We start from the raw sequence: 24,150 nt of genomic DNA on the forward strand, positions 1-24,150 counted from the left end.
TATTTTTCTTTCAACAGGTGCCTTTTTACTGAAATCGTATCTATAAAAAAAAAAAGTATTTGGTACTGTGTACACATCTTCGTGAACCCAGTAAAGGCTGTGGTCTGGCACAATAACATTTCTCATGATGGCTGGTTGACTATCACCAGACAAATATATTTGCAACTGGCATATTGCCAAACGGTCACAGCATGTTCACAACCTTGACATGCCCTCAATTAATAAAAGGTTCACTTTAAACGCCTCCAAATATATCTGGTGGTGAGATTCAGATATATTCCTTTCATTTTATAAAACAAAGCTTATACTGACAATTTTGACTTGTATCCAAACCTTTATATACAAAAGGTGTATTAATATTACACTGTCAGTACAGCCATCTGAGGGTTAAGTTTCATGGTTAAAAAAAAAAAAAAAAAAATATGTATGGCAAATGCCTGTTATGTAGTAAAAGCCAGGTAAAGCAACACCACATTTATACATATTTTGTACAGGTAAACCTTCAAAGAATTTCTTGAGGATGTTACATAGTACCAAATGAGAAATAACGTTGCTATACTTTTATGCTACTCTACCTGGATAATCTGCAAATGTTGCTCATCAACGCAGGAGTGAGTCTGAGCAACAGACGGAAGTCAGAGGTAAAAATCTACTAATGTCGGGAATCATTGAAGATTATGGTTTGTCAGTCGCACAGGACATACATGTCACCTAAGTTCAGGAACAGAGGTAACTCCTTTAAATAATCATACAGTCAAAGGGGGTGTTACCACAGACATATGAATTCAACAATAACACAAAGGAAAAGAGGGAATTAAATGTCCAATAGTGGTGCACTAAATTGATATGTTAAAATATAACATTTATTATTATATACCAGATAAAATATATATCCCTGGATTGTAACAGAGAAAGCAGCGAATTAATTAAAATACAGATAAGTGGTGTAAAAATTTCAGGAATCCACTATGAGGTCCCTTGCAATTGTGCAGTATGTGGGGGTCATTACACAGTTCTATTATAAACAGAACAGTAGTTTAGAGGTAAAGAAAAAAAAAAAGGAGTTATTTAATTTAGTTAGCAAATCCACAATCCTAACCTAGGTGTTCGTAGTCCTATTAGTGGTCCAAGTCTATTTCATCCTAATCAGATTAGAAAAGCGGCACATTCACTATTAAAGTGCTTAAATTGTTATTCCAGGCAATCATGATAATCAGGGACCGAATTTTAATCTCCATATACCAAGTAACAGAAAAGGTATTGCTAAACTTGTGTGTAGTCGCTTATTATAATTTCACTAATATTTAGGTTGTGTGGAAAATTACATGAATTTCATATTTTTCACAAAAAAACATGGAAATTGTTGTGCAAGAACATTGTACAGCATCACATCATATACACACCTACTACAATGTATGATGGAATCTATCACAGGAGGTGAATAGGTGAAATAAGACTGAACTAGACAAAAAAGTTTCTTTGGTGCATACTTTGTGTATGCACCAATCATGAACTAAAATATTAGTTTATTTAAATACAGGTGTAATGGTTTTAAACAGCAAGTTTTCTCATTGAGCAGATTCTTGTCCCATCATTTTAACAAAAGGTTTACCTATAACTTACTTGCTCAATTTACAAAATCAGTCTGGGAGATAGGACTACCATCCAGCACAAAATAAATCCGTCACACATAGAAGCATTCTACTTCTTCACAGGAGTGTAACCTGGTTTCTGACTAGGAGACAAACCATCTCTGAGATCCTGGGTGTACATGAAATGGTAGATGAAGAGGGGCGTTCAAGCCCTCTCTGCTCCCTACATCATGCCATACCAGTCTGGTTGCCATAGTAATTGTGTGACAGTGAGTAAACCAAGTCATTAATGGCCGCTTAAATCACAAATCAAAGGAAACATTTACAAGATGGTCTTCTTACAATGACAAATTCTGACAAGTCTTTCATTGCATAAAAGGGTGCAATCACCTAATTATATAAATAAACTGGCTCATTTATGCCTTTTTAAAGGAAATAAAATTGCAACGTGACAAAACTAATCGCAAATTCAAATAAACTGCCAACAATATGTTTTGGGCCTCTTGAAACTGTTCCCAATCTTACTTCGCAATCAGATGAGATCTTTGAGTATTTTCACTACGAGTTTGAATTGCTACAAAAAAAAGCACTCTGAAAATCACAGGCACCAATGCCTGCACTTGTCTGCTGTTCACACGGATAGCATTATTAACCTCAGGCCAGTCAAAAAAAATCCCTAAATATAATAAATGATTCACTCTTCCGTTGTGGTTTTTTTTTTTAGGTCTGACCTGAAGCTTCATCTATTTCCTCTGTGTACAGCAGATGCATATAAGTGGCAGGTCAAACATGCTGCATGACTGATAACAGCATGAATGCCATTTCAGAGTACAGTCAATTGACAGCAGTGGATTTGTATTAAGGCAGGTGGTGTGTCTGCTGTTCAAAGCCTCTGAGTGCAGCATCTATCAGAACAGCAGGATGGCAGCTGAATAGTCCTGCATAATTGCACCTTATGAATGGGATTTTACTACTGACACAAGTTTATTTACTTCCTTTCATTCCGAAAGTAAAATGCATGATTTTCCACCTACTGGAGTCATCATACGAACTACTGGAGGTTAACAACAATGACAAAAAGTTATAGTATGATCTGGTTAATTTAAAAAAAAAAAAAGAAAATAAATTAAGAATTTAGGAGCCAGCCTAAAAATGTATAAGCTAGACAAATTTCCAGTTTTTATTAATAAGGCATCTGTAAATAAATAGGTGAAATATATGTCAATAGTTCACCTCCTTTATAGACATTACACCACCTTCAAACCACTGGACAGCATGATAGAGAGCATGATTATCTGACAGCACTGAGATGAGTTCAATTACTGACAAAGAAGTTCTTTGTGTGCGGTTTGTATGTTCTCCCTGTGTTTTTGTGTGGGATTCCCTCTAGGTACTCCTAGTCCCCCCTACATCTTAAATATATACTGGTAGATTAATTTGCTTCTGACAAAAAAGGTAACCATAGTGTGCTATAGATTGTAAGCTTAGAGATGGCCATTGCCAGTGGTTTACATCAAGGCAGGAGCCCATTAACGGGTGAACCATGGATTGTTGACACCATTACCGGCCATGACTGCAGCAACACCAACTCTGGGGTCAATCCAGTTAGCAACGATGTACACACGGATGCAATTAATCGCTTCAACAGTCACACCTTACAGCAGCCCGAACTCACTTAAAAGTACTCTGTCCCGTAGGGCTGCAAGCAATTACCACCAAATTTGGGCTGAGAGAGGGCCGCGAGATGAGGTGCAGTTACCGGTGTTTTAATGCAGAAAATTGGATTGACTGTAAAGTCAGAACTCTAAGGTCGAATTAGTTAAAGGGGCTGGGCTTCTTTGGGATGCAGAGATAAGCTAAGTTCCCTATTTGTTGGGGAATAATAATGATGAAAACTAATTGCTGTTATGTGCTATCGATAGCTGAGAACCCTCAGATCTCTGCCATCAATGGCAAAACCATTCACCATCAGTGGCCATGATTGTGAACTCCAGTGGTTCAGGGACAGTTGTGAATTAAATTCTCTTTAAAGCACTGAGTAATATGCCTGTAACATATAATAACGGTACTGGGAATGATTCAGAGATGTTCATTAACCCAATGCTTATGAACAACTCCGATGGTTTTTAGATCTGCGCATGTGCAAAAGCCGCACTGCGCATATCTGGGACTTGCAAAGTAGCTCGCAGCGACCCCAGCAGCCACAGCATTATTGCTGGCTTTTGGGGGCGGCGAAGGACAGTTGCAGAAATCGGGGACGTGTCTGCCCCGTTTCTTTTGCTGAAGCCAGTGGCTGCTTCCTTTGACGCAGCTTCACTGGCCCCGGAAGTGTGAATTCACCGGACATCCTGAATAACCTGATGGTTATTCAGGTCCGATGATCAAGCAGTTGATCAGATGCTGGATCTTTGCATCATCATTAACTCAACCTATCTTGCATAATTAATGATTCATTAACCACTGCATTAATCCCTCCATTAGATAGTGTTATCCCTCTCTCATCAATCTGCCTATCAATAACTCCATTATTCTTTATTATGAACCCCTTCTTAGCAATCACAGCCACAAAGCTTCTAGAAAGGGAATTGATCATATCACCACTGAGCCCGCATGATCAGTTCACCTGTGGGTGTTTCAAATACAACCAGATATCAATAATTAGAGAAAACTATAAAGGCAGATCTCAAAGGAGGAGAATTACCTGATTCACACAGACAAGTGTGCCCCAGGATGGCTATAAGGGACAATTTTTACATGCATTTGCCTAATTAAATTATCAAAACTATTTTGTACATGTTTGTAATTAACAGGACTCTCATAATGAGGTATTATTAAACTATAACACTTCCTACACATGCTCTACATGGATGTTATTAACCAACCCAGCAGGCAGAGTATTCAGCATACATTGATATTGTATTGGACGGTGTCAGTATCGGTTAGTGACCAACACTACATGATAAAAGATAGCTTCTATTTCTCTTTTACTCACTTTTAATTTTGAAGCTTTGATAAACCTGTATTATGTAATCATTGCAAGTGGTCAAAAACAAGTCAAAATTAGGAGGAGAAATATTGAACTACACAGGAATCTATAGCTTAAGAAAACACAGCAAGTTTCAATAGATGAATGAGATTTAAAACTATCCCCACATATTAAACAAATAGGAAACCATATCAATGGCTAAGCATTTGCTACAATTTATTTCAGTGGTTCTCAAACTGTTTCCTCAGGACCCCACACAGGTTATGTTTTCCAGGTCACCTAGCTGGAGCACAGTTACTCACACATTGTAAGAGTTCCACAGGTGGAGCTAATTATTTCACATGTAATTCTGTGAGGAGATCTAGAAAACATGTACTGTTTGGGTCCTAAGGACAGAGTTTGAGAACCTGTGGTCTAATTTAGGTCATAAACACAGGCTAGCTATTATGAAAACATTCTGAAATAAATGGTAGTTACCACAAGAGAAAAATTGCTAGACACACATAAGAAATGGGAAGGATAAGAATGAACATGAGACATGATAAGCATGACTTTCATATAGAACTCCTGTAAAGAATATACTGTCACAATGTTACCGCTTTGGAAGCACATGTCAATTAGAATTTAAAGAGTTGTTCTGAATTTTGTTTTCCTTAAGCCACACAAACTTAACGATTTGCTCCATGAGCGATATCGTTGAGCGTTTCCCCTGCACTGCCAGGCTCAGTGTCGTTAACGACTGAGCATACACACTGAACGATATCGTTCAGTGACAGCACCCTCCCTCATCCCAATACCTGTAGAACCATACGATATTGTAAGATTGTCCTGCAAGTACGGGCGATGAAAGGCAATGTTAACGATCCGCGGGAGTGCGCATCGTTAACTATTTCTTGCATACACACTGGAGGATATTGAACGTGATGAACGATAATGTTCATATCGTCCAACTTATTGTCTAGTGTGTATGCGGTCGCACAAATCTGCAGCCAAAGAAGTGCTAAATGTATGCTATACACTAAGTAACAACAATATGGAAGAAACTACAATAGGATGACTATGTAACCCAGCTCCATAATTGAGTGAAGATGAGACAGGGAGGGGAATAGGTCAGCAAGTCTCAGTTCATCCAACAACATAAAATAATATAGTTGCTTTGATATTTTTTACATTAAGTGATGTCCGATGTAATATGCTTATGATTAAGCAAAGATTCAAGATTCTGAATGTCTACATGTGTTACCACGAGCAAACATTCATATATGGAAGTCACCAAGACAAAACTGTATACATGAAAATTCAAATCATTTCTATATATTAACAAAAATAAGCAGGTGGAAACACTTAAAAAATGGTAATTTAATGAAGAAAATGGCCTACAACAGCTGTAGGATTATAGTGCCTACAAAGTGGTGCAGTGAAGAAAATACCCACAAACTGGATTGTTGGCATTCTTAGCCCACGCAGCATAATGAAAACTAGCAGCTGACTGGCACACAATAAGTGCAATTAAGCATTGGGCACTTCACATAACTAAAGGTCCTGGGATCTTCTTACTTCTGGAGCTACATTCCATGTCAGCTCCTTTAACCTCTCAGCTGCTGAGAATAGTTTGACACTTTTTGGTTTGGTCAAATTGAATATCAAGATCTGTAATTTATGTAGAACCAACAAATTAAATCTTCATTTAACAGAGGACTTTGACCATCCAGAAAATAGTGCTAGTATGCTTATTTCTCCTTACAAGTAAAGGAAATCTACCCACAATGGCCAAAAAAGCATTTGATCGAAAATGCAAGAGGGGGAACTAAGAGCGAATGCATTTTTTTTTTCTAACCACACAAACAAGGAATGCTTTGTGGTTTTTGCTTCAACATTATTTTCTTCTTCCAAAATAGCAAAGTGTCAGATCCTACATATAGACTAGGTTTTCATAAAATCTGCTGTTTATTTTTAATGTGTTTAAATGAAACGCATAAAATGTGTATGTAGTGTTCCCGCTATTACATTTTAGCATGGTCAGCCCCTGCCATTTTGTAGATGGCGAAATGCCCCATGCCACTTGCCAGATAAAACATCTGCTCGCATCCCTCTGCCCAACTCCTGACTTGAAGAGGGATTACTTTTTTAGATGGCTCAAATGATTGGACCCCCACCCAAGCTGCTACCATCTAAGATCTCCAGCATCAGATGGGGCAGGATGTCACCTCAGCGTCCCCTAAGTTGTGCCCATATTATTTGCACTTGGAGGATTCCAAATGAGGATCTGAAATGGTCCACACTGTGGCAGGAGCTCCTTGCCTTCAGGACAGTGCGAGGAGAGACAGGGGGGAGCTGAAAGGAGTCCTGGGGCACAGAGCGTGCATCTTCTTGATTAGGCTGCTCTTCACCTCCAGGGCAGTTGTGATTGGTGCTACATGGGACAAGTAGACCCTGCTGGGCGGGCATGTGGCAGTGGGTAGGTTATCTATTTAGGCTTAACTTGTTTGCTGGCATAGTCGGCGTTGTGGGCAGTTCTTTGTGGCATAATATTTGCTGAGGGCACTACTATGCACCATATTATGTGGACAGTTCTATGTGGCACAATAATCTAATTTAGCTACTATTTAAAATCATTTTTTTCTTGTGAATATAAATGAAACAAAATAATAAAAGCTCTTTGCATTGTGCTAGTAAATTCAATCAGAATTTCCTTTAAAAGTTTTTTAAAATATACATATTTTTTTTTTTAGTAGGAGTAGCCCTAAATCCTATGTAGGAAACTGTGTACAATATGTTTGCCTAATTGATTTTGCTTAGAATTTTATGGGAAAAACAAATATTCCATAATAAACAAGCACCCAAAGAAAAAGGTTGGGTGGAAGAGTTGAAATATTACATATAAATACTAGAACTGAAAATTTCAGCATTAGCGACGAGTGCAAAATTTTGCTCTTCAAAATGTGTGATCAGCACCCTATCCAAAAAAAATCCTACATTGAACACTAGTGTAGGAATGATGTGATAGGCTGGCTATTGAAAAATAGCCAACCTATGGCATCAAAGATGGAACCCCTGTGTATTATTTGCCACGATGACGGGGTGCTGGGCATTATAACCCGTCTATACTTCCTGTAGTATAGAGATCTTCTCCAACCCTGATCATCATCATGCCTGCGTCCAAAACCTCACACAGCCACTCTGCTAAACAAGTTGTGTAAAGATGGGTACACACCTAACAGATATATCTGCAGATGATGGTTGTTCATACACACTGACCTACAATCTATCATCTGGCAGCGGGTCGTACCACGACCCCCTCCCAACGGCTGCTAATCAACCCGTACACACAGCACGATGGACACATATCTGCCATCGGCTGTGCAGCATAGCTGACGAGAGGAGTCTGAACAAAGTTGTTCACACACATCGCTGGTAAACAATGGCCGACGGGAACACAAGTATAGGAGGGAAATAATTTTCAGTAACATATATAAATATATTGTAAATTTACTGCAGCAAGATATCACTTTTAAACTTATGAAACGTTTTAGAATGCAAACAATTGTCCACAAGAAACACTATACTTTACAAACCCCAACAGCGGAGAATAAAAAAAAGTCACATACTGTAATTGAAAACATCATACACAAAAGGAACAACTAAACATTAAAGCTGCCCATCCATTAGGCGATTAAACCTAGCGATTGAGCGATAACGACCGTTGTTATTCAATCACTTGGAAGTTGTCCGCAAATCGTGCAGTAAAATGCCCTACACGACCAGCGATGCGCGATCCCGCCAGTCGTTAGCGTTGTCCTGTTTGCCCGTCAATCAGTCGTTATTGGACAGTTATCGTTCATGCATCGGTGCATGTTTTCAAAGCCGGAACGACCAACATATATATAGATTTAAATACATATTTCAGCCCAATTTTATTAACAACTGCTTTGAAAATCGTTGGTCTATGATCTTTGGTCATTTTGTGCAATCGTTCACAAATCGTTCATGCACATGAACGATAATCATCAGGAACTGATGAACGATTTGTGAAGATCTTTTGCTCTTTCAGGGACAAGTCTGCTAGTGGATGGGAAGCATTAGTAAGACTATATTAGCACAGTCCTGCTAAAATATCACTGTAGAACAGTGTTGGCTAACCTTGACACTCCAGCTGTTGTGGAACTATATATCCCAGCATGCCCTGCCACAGTTTTAGCATGCCCTAATAGCAAAACTGTAGCAGTGCATGCTGGGTTATGTAGTTCCATAACAGCTGGAGTGTCAAGGTTAGCCAACACTGCTGTAGAACATAATACAGTACTGGGTTAAAAACACTTCACTTGATACAATGTAAAAAAAAAAAAAAAAAAACCCACAAAAATAACCCAAAACTGCATGAGCGAAAATAAATATGAGAGAGACAAACAAGTTATGCTGCAACACAAAGCACAGAACAATACATCTAATCAACTTTATTTCTGCTTTATTGCTTCAGAATCACTGTGTTACAATTCCATTGTATTTCTACATACAGTGGAGTACAGCTGCTATTTTTATGATACCTTTCCATTCACTTGTGTAGCCTTATTTAGATTATCCAGACTATAGCCTGTACCCATCCTCTGCTATTTTGAGATAAAATATACGAGACTAAATCCAAAGAGATTCGATGTTATTCACACAAAAAAAAAAAAAAAGACCAAATATTCAATAGTTCAAATCTGTTTGCAATTCTCTCTCCAAAAAAAAAAAAAAAGGTGTGGAGAAGAAAATAAAGCCAAAGAGACTATTTGTTTGCAAAACAAGATTAATGTAATTTTGTTTTTTGTAAAATTTGCGTGTCATTCTATAACCTGATTTGCATTTCCGCAATCTAAAAAAAAAAAAAAAAATGTGCATAATGGACAAACCTGTACTTTGAGAAAATAATAAGAAAAAGCTATTTTTCCCATAGCTTTAAACATCTCCTTAAAATAAGAGTGTCAGACTCTAAACAGAGCACTGTAGATTGGAGAAAATGTGCATGTATTGCCATCTAGTGGTCACATGAGCAAAGTACATAAAAATGAATTGAAAGGGACCTCCAGTATCAGACGCCGTGACGCGGCCTGGAGGCTTAGCCATATTCTTGCAAAAATATGCAACTGAGATCTGAGTTATCTACCACCATGTAGTTTTTCAAATCTTATTGCTGGGGTATTACTTTTTGTTGTTTACAGGTTAGATGCATCAAGCCTTGGAGAGAGATAATGGGGGAGATGTACTAACCGAGTGGTTCTCAAACTCGGTCCTCAGGACCCCACACAGTTCACTTTTTGCAGGTCACCCAGCAGGTGCACAGGTGTATTCATTACTCACTGACAAATTTTAAAAGATCTACAGGTGCATCTTTTTCACTAGTAATTATGTGAGGAGACCTGCAAAACATGCACTGTTTGGGGTCCTGAGGAGCGTGTTTGAGAACCTGTGTACTAACCCTTAGAGAAAGATAAAGTAGATGGAGATAAAGTACCACAATCAGCCTGTTACAGTGTGTATATTAAAATCAATAATAATAATTCCTTATACAATTAGAATCAAATATATATGTGTCATTCATATATTCCAGAGAGAGTCAGGCCCCAAAACAAGTTTACACAGAACTGGTTATTCCAGCATATCAATAGAGATGATTAAATGATACTACAATCTAATTAGCATTTGTTCAGACTCCACAGCATACCCCGGCAAGAGGCTTTTTCCTCTTGAAGCTTCCTCACAGGTGATTGGACATGAGTTTCAAAGTAAAGGATTGAAACATCCCCCTTTTTGAACACACCTATCAGGTAATAGGAAAACGGTTGGATTCTCACAGAGATCAGACAAAGGGGCTTTAACAATAGCACTGTCTGAGAGAGATAGGTTTAGTGTGTGTTGTATTCTTGTGATCTGACTATAACATGGTATTTATAGGATCAAGATGAACATTGGGTAAAATATTGCAATCTGTAGATATAGAATTGTTTGATATGAGCTGGTGATGAAGGAACCCGTAACTCGGTAGTGGTCAATTACATTGTACTAAGCTTATAAGTAATGTACACTGTTTAGTAGTTTATACTTTCTGAAATATTATATAATGAAATATTGTAGTATGGAATGAATATTTCAGGTTGAATTCGACTACTGGTTGTGGTCCCATGGGAGTTGCGGATTGCTAGCCATATTGTGATAGTATTGTGAAGTTATGTACTATCATAGTTTGGGGATTTTATAGTTCAAATAGATTTGGTATAAGTAATAATTACCGTGTGAAAGGTAGTCTGCAGTTTGTTAAAGATGGCTACCTCCATGTGGTGTGAACAAAGGAAATTCCATGTGCTCCACGTTTCCCCATTGAATCATGTGCTTGATTCAATGGAAGTTGTGAATTACTAATCTTGTGATCATAGTTATAACTCTACCCAGTTTTGGTTTGTATAGTTCAGATAGGTTTATTATAATTATGATCATTAATGGATATATGATTTACAGAAGTTACAACATTATGTGACTTTTGTGACATTCAAAATGGAGTTTGTGATCAGAGACCATGCGGTTTGAACAATAGGACAAGGGCTCCAACAACCCCCACACACAATCTCACACAGCAGCCATTTTCTCTCTCTCTTTCTAGTATTGTTAAGTTTAAACACTGTTTTATGAAGATTGATTTGATGAATATAAAAACATTCTACTTATAACATTTTGTGTGCATCGTTATCTTTATGAAAGGAAATTATCCAAATGATTTAAAAGGTATATAATTCTGGTTAAACACTTTGCGAAGTTCATATATTTATGTTACGTATAACCTGATATTAGTTATTTAAATAATGAATAGAATATTTGCTTCAGATATATTGGGATTAAACAAGCTGGCAATGGCCGGTGTGTACAAAAAGAAAGAAGGAAAAACACCCCTCATCACAGCCCCTGTCAGTTTACAGGCTGTGTTTGAAAATAAAGATTTATAGTTTAATATACCCCAGTTAACTCTCTTTCTTCGAGGTCCATAGGGTCCACAGGATCTACCTTGGCAGTATGTAGTTGGAGTGATCCATTGCACCAAACAGCTTTGAAGCTGCAAGCATGCATAGGGCGTTCTCCCTATATACCCCGCACCCAGCCACAGGTAGTTTGTTACCAAGCCTAACGGCAAGAGACAGACAGTGGAGTAGGCAGTAAAATGTACACAAGAAATGCTCTTAAAAAAAACGAAGAGGGAATCAGTGATACAAAAAAGAAAGGAACAGATCCCAACTGAGGCCAGGTGTGTCAGGGAGGGTGACCCTATGGGCCTCGAAGAAAAAATTAACAGGTATGTTATAGCATAACTTATTTTCTTCTTCAGGGTCCCTAGCGTCCACAGGATCTACCTTGGGGACATCCTAAAGCAATTCCCTTAAGGGTGGGGCCTCTCCTAAGCAGAGCGGAGAATCCGCCGCCCAAAAGAACCATCGGCTGAGTTGGAGAAAGAAAATACTTTTTCCAATTGATTATCTAGCCGCACTTGTAGACAGGCAATGGTCATTTGGAGATGGTGTTGTAAGACCTCCGGAGATTACCAATCTCAGGAGGTCGCCCAAGTATGGTAGTATCCTGACTCCTTGTTGTCTGAGGTGAGCCGCCCTGACTTCCATTATCTTGGTCACCACACCCTTCTGCCCAAACCAACCCGAGGGGCTATGGACAACCTAAAGGGCAAAGATAATGTTGCTGACGAACAGCAAAACACAGAAACCCCTGGTGGTACAATAGGTACATGCAGATGTGCATCCTGTATGTCTAGTGAACCCTGAAAACCTCAGATTCCATTGCAAGCCTGATTGACCACATGGCTTAGTACCTGATGAGGGAGTTATACCAACCACCCTCTGGGGACTGCGCCTAATGCACTCTCCTTACAGGAGAGGGGGACAAAAAGACATTAGTCCCTTTTTGGAATCTGGAACAGTCTATCTGCAGTGTTCTATGCTTCCCCCATATGCTCAGTGAGCTATTCAAATTGAGGCAATCCAGCCTAAATCACGTTCCCAGCCTGTCACCAGCACATAGTGAGGAACACGCGGACGCATGGGTGTCTATAGCGCCTAAGAGAGCCGCAGGATTGCCCCCCAAGAAGGGTGCTGACACACCACCAAGACATCAAAATTTACCTGCTATGGTAACCACCACCCCGCCCACACCACCGGCAAGGTGACGCCACGCACCAGAACGAGCGAGACGAGCCACCAGTGAAACACCCACACTCGTGATCTTACCTTGAAAAGCCAGGACCACACGAGCACCACAGCGCAATGCCCCCGGTCCAACACCAGCGCACCCAAGCGACAAGTACACGAGGTTCCAGTTGGACCCCTGCCCCACCCACCACACTTACCGGTAAATGTTGAAGTCAAACCGGGACGCCGCTCTAGCACTGGAACACCCCAGACTGTGTATCCAAAGAGCCGACCTTGGAACTATTCAAACCCCCCCCTCACCAACAGGATATGAACTTTTCCACATGGACTGTAACGAGCTTCATGCGGTTCTGAGCTGAGGAGGGACTTGCACAAGTACTTCAAGCACTGCGTCTCTTATTTATACACTGCAATAAACACCTGTTCACATTGTATTCACTGTCCAGCATTTATTCACACACACACCACACCAGTATAGTTTACTACACACAGCCACCTCACCTCATGGGCTTCCCCCGTCTCCCCATCCGCCTACCCTTCCAAACATTCTACTGCAAGGTGGACTTATGAGCGTCTCACACACAAGGTGGTCAGAAAGGCTGGACTGCCGCACACGATTCCCCTCACGAGGAATCGCCTTACCTGCCATCTCCGTGAACCCGATCGTAGTCTGGACCCCAGCGATGCCGCTAACTAAGCCTCGCTGACGCCCGCCGAAATCCCCAGGGTATATAGCGGTACTGGCTTTTCGGCAGAGGTAGGAGTCGTCGCAGTACATGCGTCATATTCGGCGCCTAGTACCTCTAAACTCAGTAGTTTACAAAAACTAAGGAAAATCAAAAAGAAAAAAGCCTGTGACTGTCTAAGAAGTCCCGCTGTTATAACTGGTGTGTCTGGACTTGCCGAGCACCAAACAAAAAAACAAATGCCTGTGGCTGGGGGATATAGGGAGGAGGCCCTATGCATGCTGGGAGCTTCAAAGGCGTAAGCAGTTTGGTGCAATTGATCACTCCAACTACATACTGCCAAGGTAGATCCTGTAGACCTTATGGACCTCGAAGAAGAAAAAAACAGATTTATGGTCTTACCTTATGATATCCTTTTCTTCGACTCCTTAGGAGGCACAGGGATCACTCTGGGTATATCCTGGAGAGGGAGAATCTGGGCACCAAATAGTTACGGATTTCTTCCCAGCAGCCACCTGGCTCCCTCTCCACTATACCCCACCCCCAGTCACCGGCCAGCAGTTTAAGTTAGCAAGCCAAGGGCAGGAGTGAGGCAAAGAGGAGGGAGATGGAATACCAGCACCCACTCAGAGCACACGTCAGAGAAAAGGTTCGCCAAGAAACAGCATCAGAGGAAATAAACCCTGCACTGTGAGTCAGGGTGGGCGCCCTGTACCCCCTAAGGAGTGGAAGAAAAGGATTTAGCAAGTTAAGACCATAAATCCTCTTTTCTTCTTCCTCCACAGGGGGCACAGGGATCACTCTGGGACGTTCTAAAGCGGTCCACAAATGGGAGGGGACACTCTTGGGCTGCACTGGAAACCACCTTCGTACCCGAAGACAGCGTACGAAGATGAACACTGCATAGAAACTAATAAAAATAAATAAAAAAGTGGGCAGATAACCATGTGTGGCAGCTGGACATGTTGTACCACAGAAATGCCATGGTGAGTCACCACGAAGGTTCCGCTGACCTAGTGTAATGAGCAGTCACCACGACAGGGGCAAAAGATCCGCCACAGAGTGTGGCGAAAAACAAGCAGGGCCACAGAGATAATATGTTCAGAATGACCAGCCCCACTTGTGAAAATCATACAAGACCACAGAGAAACTGAACTCCGGGTTTGTCCAAGGAAAAATCACTGGAGAGCCTACATCCGTAGATGCGTCCACCAGGGAATAGTCCGGAAAGCAGAAAAATGGATCAACCCAACCGCAGGTAGGAGAGTAACCGAAGCAACTGGGTAGGAACCCAAGTGAGACTGCAGAACGGTCCGATCAAAGGAAAACATCAGAAAAGGGGAGAGACAACATAAGGCACTCAGACAACCCCCCCCCCCGCGCCAAGCAAAGGCCAGGAGTATTACAGCTGTCTCAGTAAACCAATGAATGAGAAAATAGCACCAGAAACAAGGACTTCTAAGCGAGCTTACCAAAGAGTCCCAAGAACCCCGGAAGGTTCAAAGGAGCCAGATGGTAAGAACAAATGGTGATAGCACACAGAAGACACCCTGAAAAAAGCGCCCGAACTTCAGGTAGGCGCGGAGCAGAAGTTGATGCAAAACAACAGGTCGGAGACCAGTATCCCCTGGAAGAGGGACAAAGGCCAAGTTGCACAAAAAGGATTCAACATAGCTGGAATGAACTGGGGAGGAAGCCACAGCTAAACTACTAAATAGGTCCTCTAATTCGGTAAGAACTCCTGAACGAATTGTGCAGATCGGCATATAGCAGGGTAAAAAAAGCTCACTAAAAGAAACACCCCTATGTTATAGGACGGGTAACAAGAGCCACTCTGGCAAGTGAGGCGGGCCACAATCTGATAGGACATGCTCGTAGACCAAGAACCGACTGTAGAGGAAGACGCGTTGAAGCGCCGACTGAGGCTGAAGGAGTTGCGTCCTACAGTTGTGTGGAGACTGCCACTTTACCTCCGGAGCGACCAATAAGGGAGCTTCGAGAACTCTGGAGTCGAAACAGAATCACTAAAACGTGTGGTCATGTGGGACACCATAATTCCACAGGCCCCAGGGATCATGAGGCACTGAAGAGCGTTAGAATGTAGATCCTATGTACCTTAGTGAATGACCTGGAAGCCTAGGAGTCCACTGTTCAAGAATAGCTGCAAGAAGGAAGGTTGCCTACAGAACCAAAAAATTATGCTCCGCCCAACTGGGAGAGCAGCTGACCATGTCAAAGGAACTGCAACTGAGAACAATAGCGCACGCAGGAGGAGGGTTCTAAGTACCCAGAAAGCCCCCTTGACGAGCCACTTTTTATTTTTCAGACACAGCCTAGTCTCAGTCTCTGCACTATCCGCGGGCCACCCACTATTCCCTTCAGCTACCGGTTAGGGTTAGCAGTCAGTGCTTAAGCGTCGGGTGGCTTTCATATCACCTGACGCGGAAGCGCTGACAGCTGAACCAGCAGGGTCCAGGCAGTGCGCAGCAATCACAACACAGTCCTCCCAGAGTGTGCGTGGGAGAGCCTGAGAGAGAATCGCTGCAGCCCAGCACCTAGGAGGACGTCCGCAGCTAGCAGTAGGAAAAGTAGTTGTGAGTATGCGGTGTGTGTATATATGCTGTGTGAATGCTATGTATGCTGTGTGTGCATGCATAATAGAATATTTATAATAAATATATATATATATATATTATATATATATATATATATATATATATATATATATATATATATATATATATATCCAAATATATATCCAATTCTAATGCAAAATGCCTGCGTGCCCTTGGGGAAATCAAATACACCCACAAAATATGTAATGCCTGGACCGGCAAAACAGAGCACGGCACTGCAGTATTTTGGGTAAGAAAAATTTAACTTCAACGTTTCTGGGTTATCAAGCCCCATCGTCCGGAAGACATGTATGTCAATTTTTCTTAGCCAAGATACTGCAGTGCAGCGTTGGGTTTTGCCGATCCAGGCACTACATATTTTGTATATATGTATATATACACACAAGAAATCAAAACCATAGATGTCTATAAATTAAGTTATGTGTAATAATGTATAATAACACAGGGAAAAAGTATTGAACACACTTACTGAAATGTATTTAATATTTTGCACAAAAGCCTTTGTTGGTAATGACAGCTTCAAGACGCCTCCTTTATGGAGAAACTAGTTGCATGCATTGCTCAGGTGTGATTTTGGCCCATTCTTCCACATATCAAATCTTGAAGGTTCCCTGGGCCTATTCTATGAACTCTGATCTTTAGTTCATTCCATAGATTTTCAATTCAAGTCCGGTGAGGCTGGGCCATTCTAGCAGCTTTATTTTCTCTCTGAGAAACCAATTGAAAATTTCCTTGGCTGTGTGTTTGTGATCATAATCTTGCTGAAATGTCCACACTCGTTTTATGTTCAGCATTCTGGTGGATTGCAGCAGATTTTATTGAGAAAGTCTCGGTACATTTTTTCATGCATCCTGCCTTCAATTAAATAAAGTATGCCAGTACCGTATACTGAAAAACAGCCCCACAACATGATATTCCCACCTCCAAACTTCAGTGTTTGTATGGTTTTTGGGGTGATGTGCGGTGACATTTCTCCTCTAAACATGGTGTGTATTATGGCATCCAAAGAGTTACATTTTGATCTCATCTGACCAGACTATATTCTCCCAGTATTTCACAGGCTTGTCCAAATGTTGTGCAGCAGACTTTAAACAAGCATCAACATGCTTTTTCTTCAGCAATGGAGACTTGCTTGATGAGTGTGCATACAGGCCATGGCGGTTGAATGCATTACATAGTTTTCTTTTAAACAATTGTACCTGCTAATTCCAGGTCTTTCTGAAACTCTCCACAAGTGGTCCTTGGCTCTTTGACAACTCTTCTGACTCTTCACTTCTCTATCAGAAATCTTGAGAGGAGCACCTGGTCGTGGCCGGTTTATGGTGAAATTATGTTCATTCCACTTCCGGATTATGACCCCAACAGCGCTCACTGGAGCATTCAGAAGTTTAGAGATCCTTCTGTAACCAATGCCATCAGTATGTTTTGCAACACGAAGTCTTGAGAGAGCACTTTGCTTTTACCTATCATGAGCTGTTTCTTGTTTGACACCTTGGTCATTAGACACCTTTTTATAGGCCATCAGTTGGGACTGGACCAGTTTATATTCATTTGCACTGACAAGGGGCAGGATCGCTTTCCATTTACTATATTACTGATAGATTTCAGCTGGTGTCTTGGCATTCCATGCCTTTTTGCACCTGCCTTTCTTCATGTGTTCAATACTTCTTCCCTGTGTCATTTCACATAACTTCATTCATATTTCTCTGTGATCACCTGCGGTGTGTAATTAATTATATTATATATATTTTTTTTTTTTACATTCTCTTTTTTTTTTATGACATAGGGCTGAAATTTCCCTTTGAAGAGGCAGGGAATGAAACAGTGTAGTAACTGCACCCCAACCAAGGGAAGGAGTAGAGAGCCTAAGATCTGCCTGCGAGAGTGTAAGAAGACTTCAAGCACATGGAGAAAATACAAACTCCACACAGTTAGGGCTGTAGTAGGAATTGAACACATGACTTCAGTGCTGTGAGGCAGTAATGCTAACCATTACAGAGTCTGTGCTGCCATGGTAGAGATGTTAGAATAGAGAGGATGGTAACCATAAGACCCATAGGGCCGTATTCAATTAGCCGCGATAAGTCGGTTTCTGAGGAAAAGTATCGTCGGTGATGTAATTTCGCCATGCGAAAGGTTTCCTCCGTATACAATTCCAAAGACTTTTTGCCGGTGCGGAAACTCAATACAATGGTACCTGCGATAAATTTTCGCCTATGAATAGGTGTCAAAAAAAAGTGCAGAATTGGGGTATTGGGGTGCAAAGCTGCGGGAACCCCCCCTGCACCCTTGGGAAAGTCCCCCAAAAGTAAACTTCGTTAAAAAAAAAAAAAAGGACCTTAGATACCCCCAAAAAAGTACTTTCGTTTTGAGGGCGAGAAAGTTCGAAGTTGGGGGACAAACTTAAAAACTAGCGAAATCGACCTCCAGGGGGGTCCCCCAAGTATGCCCCAGGTATTTTTAAGTTTGCAGGTGCTTGCAGCAGGTGGATTTTATACGAATTTAAAAAATTCACTTTTGCAACTTAAAAATATGCTAGCACCCATTTTCATGTCCCCCAATTATGCTGGGACTACTTATTTTGAACAAAAAAACCATGTAAATGCTCTTCTTCACCATTTCTGCAAAGATACGAAATAGAAGCTATTGAGAGCATATAAGTACCACAAATACCTTCAGCAGGGCTATTCGGGGCTATCTACAGTGATCCCCAATGTCAGACCATCTTTTGGGGGGTGTCAGGCTCATTTCCCCAAATCTGACAGTACTTTTCCCATATAACAGTTTCGCCAGCTGCCGTTTTCGATGAGTTCTAATTGAATACGGCGGAAAGCGGGCACACGCACGATTCTTTTCCGCATTGGAAACTGGCGAAGTGGTCAAAAACAACTGCATGCGAAAAGTATTGGACTTTTCGCCTGGAACAACAAAATAGGTAGGTAGCACTTATCACTCACAGAGTTGAGGGAACGGAGCTTTCAGTCCTGTGGCAGGATATATTCCTCTTCATGCGCACACGCGCTGTACAGCTGGATATCGGCTAATCCCCTTGTGTTACTCTCCCAGCACTGCCGACTCATTGCGGGACACAGCTGAGCTGTCCGGGAGAGTCAGATTTGTATTCACCGAGCTCAGGGGGAGTCGTGGAGCGAACAGCCTGACACCTCTTCCTGCAGATTTTACCGGATTGCAGTGCCCTTGGATCGTGCGCTACCGGAGCGGGAAGCCTTGCAGGTGGACTGAGTACTATGGAATACTGTGGACGGCTGGGATTTTAAGCTCTGTCCCGTATTTGGCTTCCACGCCAGCATCTACTATTTCTTGTTTGGATTATTGTGCCTGTGGAGTAACCGGCTTTTACACAGCCTGCTTGCCTACAGCAGCTGCTTCGTCGTTATTAACATTGTATCACATTACAGCTCCCATTATAAGCTGCTACTTATCAGAGAACTGCTACACTGTAGACTTATTTATACTACACTCCCGGGAGTTTTATTATATTACTTTTTTGTTTATTGTATATGATGTATTATATGTCTGGCAGATGATTGCCTTTATTAATAAATATTTTTTCAATTGGATATACTGACCCATGCTGTGAGTGATAAGTGCTACCTACCTATAGTGTTTTGCTTGTTTTATTGTTGGAGGTGTGGCATAGCCTCCGGTAGGTGTGCAGCATTTAACACCAGCAGACGGGTTTAGTGCTTTACACCCCCTCTGGCGCTTGGGCTAATATTTTGATTTGTGACTTCACTTGGAATAGAATATGGCCCTTAGTCTGATGGCAGGGAGGAATACCAATACGAACCTTGGAATGCAGCAAAGTCCTCCCCCAAGGGGAAAAGTTTCCAAGAAATTAGCCATCCGTAGGACCACTGAAGAACTCCTTGAGATAGATGGATATCCCATGACTGAAGAGCAGGTCGAGAGGAGCTGCCATGACACTGCTGGTCCTCGTTAAAAACACAAGGGGCCTACCGTAATAGTAACCCCGGAAACTGGAAGTAATTGTACTGCACAGCATCCCTAGTGCTGGTGACTGATTCACCTGGCAATATGTAAATAAGTTTCCTATATGTAAAAGGATGCTCTGAAACCCTCTATTCTGAGCAAATGATAAAGCGGAGCGACCCCATGTGGGTCAGAGAAACAGGAATACTAAACTGTGTCAGAGGAGGGATCTGAACTCACATCTCCAGAAGACTCAGTGCCGTAGACCTTATAGTGAGTGGAAATCCACCCCAATCTGTGGCAACAAATCTGCCAGCTGAATGGCAGAGTAAGGCCATCAACTTCAGGGCCCAGGTCCAATAGAAGAGGAATTTCTTAATTTAGAAGGTAGACGGCCTGTACAAAAGGCCAACAATGTATGCGTGCACTACCAAGAGACTGTCTCTACGGACCACGAGGACTCTCGAAATACAGAAGAGCCTCTAAATACCTAGAGTCAGTGAACGCTCGCCAGAGACTGTCCTGGCTGACACGCCAGATGTCTGCGCTTAAGAGGCTAATATGGGAATGTCAATGACCTCTTAATCAAATAGGTAGTAGCCACACTGCACTGTCCTGTCGGGTATCTGCCCAGCAGCCTCTAGACTTAGCGCCCAAGCAGAGACAGATGCACATTATACTAGATCTTTCTGGGGAAACTATAGAGCTGCTCCAGATAGGCAGACAACTGGGAACCCTATTCCGTCGCTGGTAGAGGATAAACTAAAGCAATTGCTTAGATATCTAGAAACATCCGCTAGGAGGTCCTTAAGCTACCTAAAAGAAGGAAGTACCCTTGTCCTAAGCTCAGCTCTAAGTACCTGGGCTCTAGAGCAGGGGTCTGTATGTACCAAGGTATGGAAATAATTTGTCCGTCCTTATTAGGGTGTTTTTCAGGGCCTGGAGAATCCAGCTTCCTCTAGGATTCACAACCTTCACAACCTGACAGAAGCACATTGGACCTGGATGCAATACCAGGTTAATGCGCAGAGTGGAAAGAGCAAGTACCTTTGCCATCTGCCTGTTTTATATGGCCCCCAGATAGGGGGCATATCTGGTATGAAATTGATAAGAACAGATACTACACTTGATCTTGGCCAAAGGTCGAAAGTGCTCCCAACGCTGTAAAGCCTGGATATGCCTGTACTGAGCCATGAAAGGCAATCAGGGGGCTTGAACTGAAAACCCATCACAACCACAGGACACATACAGTCAGCCACTCCTGTATAGAGTAAGTAAAGAAGTGTTGCATCTACTAGATTTGACAGCAGGTGTGAGCTGCCTTGTATGAAGGAGACCTGCGTATTAGCCTGAAACTGGTCAGGAGTTGCAAACTGGTAAGTAAACATCCACATTACCATAATTGGTAGTCTGTTACAGTCTCCTTGACTGGTAGCCCTAGTTGAAGGAACCCTCACGCACCGTAGAATTGAAACACAGGGCCCGAGACCTCTGATAGGGATTCCCTCTGCCATTGTGGTTTCAGAACACAGACAAATGCGGAGAAAGTATATTGTTACACAGCTCTAGAAAAAAGGTTCAACAGCTCCTTAAAACATGAGCACCCACCTCCCTTGGTGCTTCAACCTTTGAAGCAATCCAATGGTGCTTCCCCCACACAAGCGTTATAAAAAACAGTAATGTGTATATGGGGTTGTGCAGTGAATGAGAAAGCACCACAAATAGAGAAAGAGGGGCTAGGAGAAAAAATAAATAAAAAAACAGTCATGTAAAGCAGTGTCAGAATCAAACATTTGTTTGTAAATGTTATACCTGGGGCACAAACCCAAACCCAGTACAGCACAGATTACAGACACACACCCTACACATGGAGCCATTTTTCCCTGTGTGAGGTCTTTATTGATGTACTTTGAAGATATTTGTATGTATGAATGTGTTTATTTCAAATATAAAAGTACCTCAGCCTGCACACAATTCAAGGCATAAAAGCAATGGGCAATAACAGTGCTCAACAAACCAGCTCGTATAGAGCAGGAGGAGTTAAATGTATACCAGGCTAGTTCTAACGAGGTATACATGGAGACAGATGCCCGTACTTTTGCGGTACCTGCTGAAGCATAAATATAATAAAATGGCTGCCCAGCATAATTTCCCTGTGCCCCCTAGTGGAGGAAAAAGAAATGACAGTTAAGAGCCGATTGGTTGGTACTCTATCCATCCACTTTCTCTCTCTCTCTCTCCAAGGCTTAGTACATAGACCCCAATGTACCAACCAATCAGCTTTTATCTGTCACTTTGCAAAATGACAGGAGCTGACTAGTTGGTACTTTCTCCTATACCCAATAGTTCCAATCAGTCATTCATCAGCACTTTACTATCATAACAATTCATATGTTGCTGGTCAGTAGCTCAAAATAATTGTTTTTTTTTATTAATTTATTAGGTTGTCAACACTTGAATGCAAGGCCTTCACTTAATCTCTCAAAAGTTATGTTCCTATTTTGCAACACTATTGGTCAGACACTGATTTCAATATAAAATAAGCCTACTTACACATAAGGCAATGAACTTAACTACACCAACCTACATCTCTTTATCCTAAAATATCTTAAAGGTTGAATCCTCTGCATCTCTCATCCACCCTCATTACCTTGCTTATTCATAGTTACAGGACCATTTTCAGACAGTACCCACCCTCGAATGCTTTCCTTTGCACAACAAGACTTTCTTGTAACCTTCAAGTGTTTCCGGAGAATATACCTCTACAGACCAACTGATCACATTAAAGAACCACTCACATAACATCCATAAATTAATCTAATTAGACACTACACAGTCCACATAATTTTACATATGTTCTTTCTACACTCATATCAACCCAATACCATGCAATATTGCTACGCAAGAGCCTCTATTCTGGCTGGACCAATTTGCAATTTGTAGTACTTCTCCTTACGTATCAAATTCATATTTCCCTACAGATTTAAGCTTGTAAGCAGTGCCCTCATACCTCTTTGTCTGTTGCTACCCAGTCTTTTTTAATTCTCAATTGTAAAACACAATGAAATATGATGATGATTTACTTATACAGCTCCTGCATAAGTAAAATGTTACCACGTGAACCGTTCTTATTGTGTGGTCAAAACATCGTTCTTGCAAGCAAACCACTGGTTATGACTGCACTGGGCTTATCACATTCACCTGAAAGATTTTGAACTATAAACCTTGATGCTCTTTCTTTTCAGTTACCTTTCAGCACTCTGAATGTGTCCATACGTGTTATGAACCAACTGTCCAATATAAATACAAGATTTTAGAAGACCTAGTAGATTTACTACTCACTATGGGTCAGATGTACTAAGCTCTGGGAAGAGATAAATTGGAGTGATAAACTACAAACCAATCAGCTCCTAAGAATTTTTCAAACAGAGCCTCCAACATGTCAGTTGAGTTGAGTGGCTGGTAGTTTATCACTTTCCAGAGCTTACTACATATCCCCCTAATGGGGGGCATCCACTAGACTATTTTATCCCTGTCCAACCTCTTAACGATTTTCCCTTGAAGTTTCCCTTGAAATATGATCTTCCACTCTGAACAATTTGCAAACGATTTGCAAACGATCTAACAATAAACTATGTTGTTTTAATCTGTGATTGAGAGCTTTCAGCTATAGTGGGCAGACAGTGGTTCATCGTTTGATCGTTCAGCGTAAACGATGTGTAAGCAATCAAGTGAAATTGACCTGCATGTTCAGTCGATGGAGGAGACGATCAAACGACCAGCGGGAGCGTGCATCGTACATCGTTAGAAACAATTACTGCACGATTTGCAAACGATGTTTGAACGATTATCAAACGATTATATCATTATCGTTCAACTTTATCGTCTAGTGGATACCCCCCTTAAGCCTTGAAGAGCGAAAGTACCAACCAGTCAGTTACTGTTATTTTTCAAATACAGCCCGTAAAAGTGACAGTTAGGAGTAGATTGGTTTGTACTTTCTCTCTCTCTCCAAGGTTTAGTACATCTCCCCATGTAACATGCCTGGTTCAACACTAGTTATGAAGTGACTAGGCATAAAGACAATAACACAACTGGGGTCATGCCTGT

At 41.4% G+C, this 24,150-nt stretch overlaps 1 protein-coding gene and 1 pseudogene across 1 annotated transcript in view; both read right to left on the reverse strand.

Moving 5' to 3' along the window:
* CDC73 (cell division cycle 73) overlaps positions 1 to 24,150 on the reverse strand; it is a 149,057-nt gene that overhangs the window by 72,923 nt on the left and 51,984 nt on the right. The gene's annotated exons all lie outside the window — the stretch shown is intronic.
* On the reverse strand, positions 21,026 to 21,194 carry LOC148480745 (U2 spliceosomal RNA; annotated as a pseudogene).

This window comes from Taudactylus pleione, unplaced genomic scaffold (genome assembly GCF_031769625.1).
Source record: "Taudactylus pleione unplaced genomic scaffold, aTauple2 ptg000602l, whole genome shotgun sequence".
In the NCBI taxonomy this organism is placed as follows: domain Eukaryota; kingdom Metazoa; phylum Chordata; class Amphibia; order Anura; family Myobatrachidae; genus Taudactylus; species Taudactylus pleione.